This window comes from Coregonus lavaretus (assembly GCF_964263955.1).
Source record: "Coregonus lavaretus genome assembly, contig: HAP1_SCAFFOLD_1167, whole genome shotgun sequence".
In the NCBI taxonomy this organism is placed as follows: Eukaryota; Metazoa; Chordata; class Actinopteri; order Salmoniformes; family Salmonidae; genus Coregonus; species Coregonus lavaretus.
Window position 1 is genome coordinate 95859 of NW_028162794.1, and position 11059 is coordinate 106917.

Genomic DNA, 11059 nt, shown 5'->3' on the forward strand with positions numbered 1-11059 from the left:
TGAACAGGGGTAGAGACGGTGTATTCTGGCAGAGTGAACAGGAGTAGAGACGGTGTATTCTGGCAGAGTGAACAGGGGTAGAGACGGTGTATTCTGGCAGAGTGAACAGGGGGTAGAGAGACTGTGTATTCTGGCAGAATGAACAGGGGGTAGAGCGACGGTGTATTCTGGCAGAATGAACAGGGGGTAGAGAGACGGTGTATTCTGGCAGAATGAACAGGGGGTAGAGAGACGGTGTATTCTGGCAGAATGAACAGGGGGTAGAGAGACGGTGTATTCTGGCAGAATGAACAGGGGGTAGAGAGACGGTGTATTCTGGCAGAGTGAACAGGGGGTAGAGAGAGTGTATTCTGGCAGAGTGAACAGGGGGTAGAGAGAGTGTATTCTGGCAGAGTGAACAGGGGGTAGAGAGACAGTGTATTCTGGCAGAGTGAACAGGGGTAGAGAGACAGTGTATTCTGGCAGAGTGAACAGGGGGTAGAGACAGTGTATTCTGGCAGAGTGAACAGGGGTAGAGACGGTGTATTCTGGCAGAGTGAACAGGAGTAGAGACTGTGTATTCTGGCAGAGTGAACAGGGGTAGAGACGGTGTATTCTGGCAGAGTCAACAGGGGGTAGAGACAGTGTATTCTGGCAGAGTGAACAGGGGGTAGAGACAATGTATTCTGGCAGAGTGAAAAGGGGTAGAGACGGTGTATTCTGGCAGAGTGAACAGGGGTAGAACGACTATGTATTCTGGCAGAGTGAACAGGGGTAGAGACAGTGTATTCTGGCAGAGTGAACAGGGGGTAGACGGTGTATTTGGCAGAGTGAACAGGGGGTAGAGACAGTGTTTTCTGGCAGAGTGAACAGGGGTAGAGACGGTGTATTCTGGCAGAGTGAACAGGAGTAGAGACGGTGTATTCTGGCAGAGTGAACAGGGGTAGAGACGGTGTATTCTGGCAGAGTGAACAGGGGGTAGAGAGACTGTGTATTCTGGCAGAGTGAACAGGGGTAGAGACAGTGTATTCTGGCAGAGTGAACAGGGGGTAGAGACTGTGTATTCTGGCAGAGTGAACAGGGGGTAGAGACTGTGTATTCTGGCAGAGTTAACAGGGGGTAGAGACAGTGTATTCTGGCAGAATTAACAGGGGTAGAGACAGTGTATTCTGGCAGAATGAACATGGGGTAGAGCCTGTGTATTCTGGCAGAATGAACAGGGGGTAGACGGTGTATTCTGGCAGAGTGAACAGGGGTAGAGACAGTGTATTCTGGAAGAGTGAACAGGGGGTAGAGACAGTGTATTCTGGCAGAGTGAACAGGGGTAGAGAGACTGTGTATTCTGGCAGAGTGAACAGGAGATAGAGAGACGGTGTATTCTGGCAGAGTGAACATGGGGTAGAGAGACAGTGTATTCTGGAAGAGTGAACAGGGGTAGAGACGGTGTATTCTGGCAGAGTGAACATGGGGTAGAGAGACGGTGTATTCTGGCAGAGTGAACAAGGGGTAGAGAGACAGTGTATTCTGGCAGAGTGAACAGGAGGTAGAGAGACGGTGTATTCTGGCAGAGTGAACATGGGGTAGAGAGACGGTGTATTCTGGCAGAATGAACAGGGGGTAGAGAGACGGTGTATTCTGGCAGAATGAACAGGGGGTAGAGAGACGGTGTATTCTGGCAGAGTGAACAGGGGGTAGAGAGAGTGTATTCTGGCAGAGTGAACAGGGGGTAGAGAGAGTGTATTCTGGCAGAGTGAACAGGGGGTAGAGAGACAGTGTATTCTGGCAGAGTGAACAGGGGTAGAGAGACAGTGTATTCTGGCAGAGTGAACAGGGGGTAGGGACAGTGTATTCTGGCAGAGTGAACAGGGGGTAGACGGTGTATTTGGCAGAGTGAACAGGGGGTAGAGACAGTGTTTTCTGGCAGAGTGAACAGGGGTAGAGACGGTGTATTCTGGCAGAGTGAACAGGAGTAGAGACGGTGTATTCTGGCAGAGTGAACAGGGGTAGAGACGGTGTATTCTGGCAGAGTGAACAGGGGGTAGAGAGACTGTGTATTCTGGCAGAATGAACAGGGGGTAGAGAGACGGTGTATTCTGGCAGAATGAACAGGGGGTAGAGAGACGGTGTATTCTGGCAGAATGAACAGGGGGTAGAGAGACGGTGTATTCTGGCAGAATGAACAGGGGGTAGAGAGACGGTGTATTCTGGCAGAATGAACAGGGGGTAGAGAGACGGTGTATTCTGGCAGAGTGAACAGGGGGTAGAGAGAGTGTATTCTGGCAGAGTGAACAGGGGGTAGAGAGAGTGTATTCTGACAGAGTGAACAGGGGGTAGAGAGACAGTGTATTCTGGCAGAGTGAACAGGGGTAGAGAGACAGTGTATTCTGGCAGAGTGAACAGGGGGTAGAGACAGTGTATTCTGGCAGAGTGAACAGGGGTAGAGACGGTGTATTCTGGCAGAGTGAACAGGAGTAGAGACTGTGTATTCTGGCAGAGTGAACAGGGGTAGAGACGGTGTATTCTGGCAGAGTCAACAGGGGGTAGAGACAGTGTATTCTGGCAGAGTGAACAGGGGGTAGAGACAATGTATTCTGGCAGAGTGAAAAGGGGTAGAGACGGTGTATTCTGGCAGAGTGAACAGGGGTAGAACGACTATGTATTCTGGCAGAGTGAACAGGGGTAGAGACAGTGTATTCTGGCAGAGTGAACAGGGGGTAGACGGTGTATTTGGCAGAGTGAACAGGGGGTAGAGACAGTGTTTTCTGGCAGAGTGAACAGGGGTAGAGACGGTGTATTCTGGCAGAGTGAACAGGAGTAGAGACGGTGTATTCTGGCAGAGTGAACAGGGGTAGAGACGGTGTATTCTGGCAGAGTGAACAGGGGGTAGAGAGACTGTGTATTCTGGCAGAGTGAACAGGGGTAGAGACAGTGTATTCTGGCAGAGTGAACAGGGGGTAGAGACTGTGTATTCTGGCAGAGTGAACAGGGGGTAGAGACTGTGTATTCTGGCAGAGTTAACAGGGGGTAGAGACAGTGTATTCTGGCAGAATTAACAGGGGTAGAGACAGTGTATTCTGGCAGAATGAACATGGGGTAGAGCCTGTGTATTCTGGCAGAATGAACAGGGGGTAGACGGTGTATTCTGGCAGAGTGAACAGGGGTAGAGACAGTGTATTCTGGAAGAGTGAACAGGGGGTAGAGACAGTGTATTCTGGCAGAGTGAACAGGGGTAGAGAGACTGTGTATTCTGGCAGAGTGAACAGGAGATAGAGAGACGGTGTATTCTGGCAGAGTGAACATGGGGTAGAGAGACAGTGTATTCTGGAAGAGTGAACAGGGGTAGAGACGGTGTATTCTGGCAGAGTGAACATGGGGTAGAGAGACGGTGTATTCTGGCAGAGTGAACAAGGGGTAGAGAGACAGTGTATTCTGGCAGAGTGAACAGGAGGTAGAGAGACGGTGTATTCTGGCAGAGTGAACATGGGGTAGAGAGACAGTGTATTCTGGCAGAGTGAACAGGGGTAGAGACGGTGTATTCTGGCAGAGTGAACATGGGGTAGAGACAGTGTATTCTGGCAGAGTGAACAGGGGGTAGAGACAATGTATTCTGGCAGAGTGAAAAGGGGTAGAGACGGTGTATTCTGGCAGAGTGAACAGGGGTAGAACGACTATGTATTCTGGCAGAGTGAACAGGGGTAGAGACAGTGTATTCTGGCAGAGTGAACAGGGGGTAGACGGTGTATTTGGCAGAGTGAACAGGGGGTAGAGACAGTGTTTTCTGGCAGAGTGAACAGGGGTAGAGACAGTGTATTCTGGCAGAGTGAACAGGAGTAGAGACGGTGTATTCTGGCAGAGTGAACAGGGGTAGAGACGGTGTATTCTGGCAGAGTGAACAGGGGGTAGAGAGACTGTGTATTCTGGCAGAATGAACAGGGGGTAGAGAGACGGTGTATTCTGGCAGAATGAACAGGGGGTAGAGAGACGGTGTATTCTGGCAGAATGAACAGGGGGTAGAGAGACGGTGTATTCTGGCAGAATGAACAGGGGGTAGAGAGACGGTGTATTCTGGCAGAATGAACAGGGGGTAGAGAGACGGTGTATTCTGGCAGAGTGAACAGGGGGTAGAGAGAGTGTATTCTGGCAGAGTGAACAGGGGGTAGAGAGAGTGTATTCTGGCAGAGTGAACAGGGGGTAGAGAGACAGTTTATTCTGGCAGAGTGAACAGGGGTAGAGAGACAGTGTATTCTGGCAGAGTGAACAGGGGGTAGAGACAGTGTATTCTGGCAGAGTGAACAGGGGTAGAGACGGTGTATTCTGGCAGAGTGAACAGGAGTAGAGACTGTGTATTCTGGCAGAGTGAACAGGGGTAGAGACGGTGTATTCTGGCAGAGTCAACAGGGGGTAGAGACAGTGTATTCTGGCAGAGTGAACAGGGGGTAGAGACAATGTATTCTGGCAGAGTGAAAAGGGGTAGAGACGGTGTATTCTGGCAGAGTGAACAGGGGTAGAACGACTATGTATTCTGGCAGAGTGAACAGGGGTAGAGACAGTGTATTCTGGCAGAGTGAACAGGGGGTAGACGGTGTATTTGGCAGAGTGAACAGGGGGTAGAGACAGTGTTTTCTGGCAGAGTGAACAGGGGTAGAGACGGTGTATTCTGGCAGAGTGAACAGGAGTAGAGACGGTGTATTCTGGCAGAGTGAACAGGGGTAGAGACGGTGTATTCTGGCAGAGTGAACAGGGGGTAGAGAGACTGTGTATTCTGGCAGAGTGAACAGGGGTAGAGACGGTGTATTCTGGCAGAATGAACAGGGTGTAGACGGTGTATTCTGGCAGAGTGAACAGGGGGTAGAGACGTTGTATTCTGGCAGAGTGAACAGGGGGTAGAGACTGTGTATTCTGGCAGAGTGAACAGGGGGTAGAGACGGTGTATTCTGGCAGAGTGAACAGGGGTAGAGACGGTGTATTCTGGCAGAGTGAACAGGGGTAGAGATACTGTGTATTCTGGCAGAGTGAAAAGGGGGTAGAGACTGTGTATTCTGGCAGAGTGAACAGGGGGTAGAGACTGTGTATTCTGGCAGAGTTAACAGGGGGTAGAGACTGTGTATTCTGGCAGAGTGAACAGGGGGTAGAGACTGTGTATTCTGGCAGAGTGAACAGGGGGTAAAGACTGTGTATTCTGGCAGAGTGAACAGGGGGTAGAGACTGTGTATTCTGGCAGAGTGAACAGGGGGTAGAGACTGTGTATTCTGGCAGAGTGAACAGGGGGTAGAGACTGTGTATTCTGGCAGAGTGAACAGGGGGTAGAGACTGTGTATTCTGGCAGAGTTAACAGGGGGTAGAGACAGTGTATTCTGGCAGAATTAACAGGGGTAGAGACAGTGTATTCTGGCAGAATGAACATGGGGTAGAGCCTGTGTATTCTGGCAGAATGAACAGGGGGTAGACGGTGTATTCTGGCAGAGTGAACAGGGGTAGAGACAGTGTATTCTGGAAGAGTGAACAGGGGGTAGAGACAGTGTATTCTGGCAGAGTGAAAAGGGGTAGAGAGACTGGGTATTCTGGCAGAGTGAACAGGAGATAGAGAGACGGTGTATTCTGGCAGAGTGAACATGGGGTAGAGAGACAGTGTATTCTGGAAGAGTGAACAGGGGTAGAGACGGTGTATTCTGGCAGAGTGAACATGGGATAGAGAGACGGTGTATTCTGGCAGAGTGAACAAGGGGTAGAGAGACAGTGTATTCTGGCAGAGTGAACAGGGGGTAGACGGTGTATTTGGCAGAGTGAACAGGGGGTAGAGACAGTGTTTTCTGGCAGAGTGAACAGGGGTAGAGACGGTGTATTCTGGCAGAGTGAAAAGGAGTAGAGACGGTGTATTCTGGCAGAGTGAACAGGGGTAGAGACGGTGTATTCTGGCAGAGTGAACAGGGGGTAGAGAGACTGTGTATTCTGGCAGAGTGAACAGGGGTAGAGACGGTGTATTCTGGCAGAATGAACAGGGTGTAGACGGTGTATTCTGGCAGAGTGAACAGGGGGTAGAGACGTTGTATTCTGGCAGAGTGAACAGGGGGTAGAGACTGTGTATTCTGGCAGAGTGAACAGGGGGTAGAGACGGTGTATTCTGGCAAAGTGAACAGGGGTAGAGACGGTGTATTCTGGCAGAGTGAACAGGGGTAGAGACTGTGTATTCTGGCAGAGTTAACAGGGGGTAGAGACTGTGTATTCTGGCAGAGTGAACAGGGGGTAGAGACTGTGTATTCTGGCAGAGTGAACAGGGGGTAGAGACTGTGTATTCTGGCAGAGTGAACAGGGGGTAGAGACTGTGTATTCTGGCAGAGTGAACAGGGGGTAGAGACTGTGTATTCTGGCAGAGTGAACAGGGGGTAGAGACTGTGTATTCTGGCAGAGTTAACAGGGGGTAGAGACAGTGTATTCTGGCAGAATTAACAGGGGTAGAGACAGTGTATTCTGGCAGAATGAACATGGGGTAGAGCCTGTGTATTCTGGCAGAATGAACAGGGGGTAGACGGTGTATTCTGGCAGAGTGAACAGGGCTAGAGACAGTGTATTCTGGAAGAGTGAACAGGGGGTAGAGACAGTGTATTCTGGCAGAGTGAACAGGGGTAGAGAGACTGTGTATTCTGGCAGAGTGAACAGGAGATAGAGAGACGGTGTATTCTGGCAGAGTGAACATGGGGTAGAGAGACAGTGTATTCTGGAAGAGTGAACAGGGGTAGAGACGGTGTATTCTGGCAGAGTGAACATGGGGTAGAGAGACGGTGTATTCTGGCAGAGTGAACAAGGGGTAGAGAGACAGTGTATTCTGGCAGAGTGAACAGGAGGTAGAGAGACGGTGTATTCTGGCAGAGTGAACATGGGGTAGAGAGACAGTGTATTCTGGCAGAGTGAACAGGGGTAGAGACGGTGTATTCTGGCAGAGTGAACATGGGGTAGAGACAGTGTATTCTGGCAGAGTGAACAGGGGGTAGAGACTGTTTATTCTGGCAGAGTGAACAGGGGGTAGAGACTGTGTATTCTGGAAGAGTGAACAGGGGGTAGAGAGACAGTGTATTCTGACAGAGTGAACTGCGGTAGAGACGGTGTATTCTGGCAGAGTGAACAGGGGGTAGAGACAGTGTATTTTGTCAGAGTGAACGGGGAAGAGACGGTGTATTCTGTCAGAGTGAACAGGGGTAGAGACGGTGTATTCTGGCAGAGTGAACAGGGGGTAGATACAGTGTATTCTGGCAGAGTGAACAGGGGGTAGAGACTGTGTATTCTGGCAGAGTGAACAGGGGGTAGAGACTGTGTATTCTGGCAGAGTTAACAGGGGGTAGAGACTGTGTATTCTGGCAGAGTGAACAGGGGGTAGAGACTGTGTATTCTGGCAGAGTGAACAGGGGGTAGAGACTGTGTATTCTGGCAGAGTGAACAGGGGGTAGAGACTGTGTATTCTGGCAGAGTTAACAGGGGGTAGAGACAGTGTATTCTGGCAGAATTAACAGGGGTAGAGACGGTGTATTCTGGCAGAATGAACATGGGGTAGAGCCTGTGTATTCTGGCAGAATGAACAGGGGGTAGACGGTGTATTCTGGCAGAGTGAACAGGGGTAGAGACAGTGTATTCTGGAAGAGTGAACAGGGGGTAGAGACAGTGTATTCTGGCAGAGTGAACAGGGGTAGAGAGACTGTGTATTCTGGCAGAGTGAACAGGAGATAGAGAGACGGTGTATTCTGGCAGAGTGAACATGGGGTAGAGAGACAGTGTATTCTGGCAGAGTGAACAGGGGTAGAGACGGTGTATTCTGGCAGAGTGAACATGGGCTAGAGAGACGGTGTATTCTGGCAGAGTGAACAAGGGGTAGAGAGACAGTGTATTCTGGCAGAGTGAACAGGGGGTAGAGACTGTGTATTCTGGAAGAGTGAACAGGGGGTAGAGAGACAGTCTATTCTGACAGAGTGAACTGCGGTAGAGACGGTGTATTCTGGCAGAGTGAACAGGGGGTAGAGACAGTGTATTCTGTCAGAGTGAACGGGGTAGAGACGGTGTATTCTGTCAGAGTGAACAGGGGTAGAGACGGTGTATTCTGGCAGAGTGAACAGGGGGTAGAGAGACTGTGTATTCTGGCAGAGTGAACAGGGGGTAGAGACAGTGTATTCTGGCAGAGTGAACAGGGGTAGAGAGACTATGTATTCTGGCAGAGTGAACAGGGGTAGAGACGGTGTATTCTGGCAGAATGAACAGTGTGTAGACGGTGTATTCTGGCAGAGTGAACAGGGGGTAGAGACGGTGTATTCTGGCAGAGTGAACAGGGGTAGAGACGGTGTATTCTGGCAGAGTGAACAGGGGTAGAGAGACTGTGTATTCTGGCAGAGTGAACAGGGGGTAGAGACAGTGTATTCTGGCAGAGTGAACGGGGTAGAGACGGTGTATTCTGGCAGAGTGAACAGGGGGTAGAGACTGTGTATTCTGGCAGAGTGAACAGGGGGTAGAGACTGTGTATTCTGGCAGAGTTAACAGGGGGTAGAGACTGTGTATTCTGGCAGAGTGAACAGGGGGTAGAGACGGTGTATTCTGGCAGAGTGAACAGGGGGTAGAGACTGTGTATTCTGGCAGAGTGAACAGGGGGTAGAGACTGTGTATTCTGGCAGAGTTAACAGGGGGTAGAGACAGTGTATTCTGGCAGAATTAACAGGGGTAGAGACGGTGTATTCTGGCAGAATGAACATGGGGTAGAGACTGTGTATTCTGGCAGAATGAACAGGGGGTAGACGGTGTATTCTGGCAGAGTGAACAGGGGTAGAGATAGTGTATTCTGGAAGAGTGAACAGGGGGTAGAGACAGTGTATTCTGGCAGAGTGAAACGGGGTAGAGAGACTTGGTATTCTGGCAGAGTGAACAGGAGATAGAGAGACGGTGTATTCTGGCCGAGTGAACATGGGGTAGAGAGACAGTGTATGCTGGCAGAGTGAACAGGGGTAGAGACGGTGTATTCTGGCAGAGTGAACATGGGGTAGAGAGACAGTGTATTCTGGCAGAGTGAACAGGAGGTAGAGAGGCGGTGTATTCTGGCAGAGTGAACATGGGGTAGAGAGACAGTGTATACTGGCAGAGTGAACAGGGGTAGAGACAGTGTATACTGGCAGAGTGAACAGGGGTAGAGACAGTGTATTCTGGCAGAGTGAACATGGGGTAGAGAGACGGTGTATTCTGGCAGACTGAACAAGGGGTAGAGAGACAGTGTATTCTGGCAGAGTGAACAGGAGGTAGAGAGACGGTGTATTCTGGCAGAGTGAACAAGGGGTAGAGAGACAGTGTATTCTGGCAGAGTGAACAGGAGGTAGAGAGACGGTGTATTCTGGCAGAGTGAACATGGGGTAGAGAGACAGTGTATTCTGGCAGACAGAACAGGGGTAGAGACGGTGTATTCTGGCAGAGTGAACATGGGGTAGAGACAGTGTATTCTGGCAGAGTGAACAGGGGGTAGAGACTGTGTATTCTGGCAGAGTGAACAGGGGGTAGAGACTGTATTCTGGAAGAGTGAACAGGGGGTAGAGAGACAGTGTATTCTGACAGAGTGAACTGCGGTAGAGACGGTGTATTCTGGCAGAGTGAACAGGGGGTAGAGACAGTGTATTCTGTCAGAGTGAACGGGGTAGAGACGGTGTATTCTGGCAGAGTGAACAAGGGATAGAGAGACAGTGTATTCTGGCAGAGTGAACAGGAGGTAGAGAGACGGTGTATTCTGGCAGAGTGAACAAGGGGTAGAGAGACAGTGTATTCTGGCAGAGTGAACAGGAGGTAGAGAGACGGTGTATTCTGGCAGAATGAACATGGGGTAGAGACAGTGTATTCTGGCAGAGTGAACAGGGGGTAGAGACTGTGTATTCTGGCAGAGTGAACAGGGGGTAGAGACTGTGTATTCTGGAAGAGTGAACAGGGGGTAGAGAGACAGTGTATTCTGAAAGAGTGAACTGCGGTAGAGACGGTGTATTCTGGCAGAGTGAACAGGGGGTAGAGACAGTGTATTCTGTCAGAGTGAACGGGGTAGAGACGGTGTATTCGGGCAGAGTGAACAGGGGTAGAGACGGTGTATTCTGGCAGAGTGAACAGGGGGTAGAGAGACTGTGTATTCTGGCAGACTGAACAGGGGGTAGAGACAGTGTATTCTGGCAGAGTGAACAGGGGTAGAGAGACTATGTATTCTGGCAGAGTGAACAGGGGTAGAGACGGTGTATTCTGGCAGAATGAACAGGGTGTAGACGGTGTATTCTGGCAGAGTGAACAGGGGGTAGAGACGTTGTATTCTGGCAGAGTGAACATGGGGTAGAGAGACAGTGTATTCTGGCAGAGTGAACAGGAGGTAGAGAGACGGTGTATTCTGGCAGAGTGAACATGGGGTAGAGAGACAGTGTATACTGGCAGAGTGAACAGGGGTAGAGACAGTGTATACTGGCAGAGTGAACAGGGGTAGAGACAGTGTATTCTGGCAGAGTGAACATGGGGTAGAGAGATGGTGTATTCTGGCAGAGTGAACAAGGGGTAGAGAGACAGTGTATTCTGGCAGAGTGAACAGGAAATAGAGAGACAGTGTATTCTGGCAGAGTGAACAAGGGGTAGAGAGACAGTGTATTCTGGCAGAGTGAACAGGAGGTAGAGAGACGGTGTATTCTGGCAGAGTGAACATGGGGTAGAGAGACAGTGTATTCTGGCAGACAGAACAGGGGTAGAGACGGTGTATTCTGGCAGAGTGAACATGGGGTAGAGACAGTGTATTCTGGCAGAGTGAACGGGGTAGAGACGGTGTATTCTGGCAGAGTGAACAAGGGATAGAGAGACAGTGTATTCTGGCAGAGTGAACAGGAGGTAGAGAGACGGTGTATTCTGGCAGAGTGAACAGGGGGTAGAGACTGTGTATTCTGGCAGAGTGAACAGGGGGTAGAGACGGTGTATTCTGGTAGAGTGAACAGGGGTAGAGACGGTGTATTCTGGCAGAGTGAACAGGGGTAGAGAGACTGTGTATTCTGGCAGAGTGAACAGGGGGTAGAGACGGTGTATTCTGGCAGAGTGAACGGGGTAG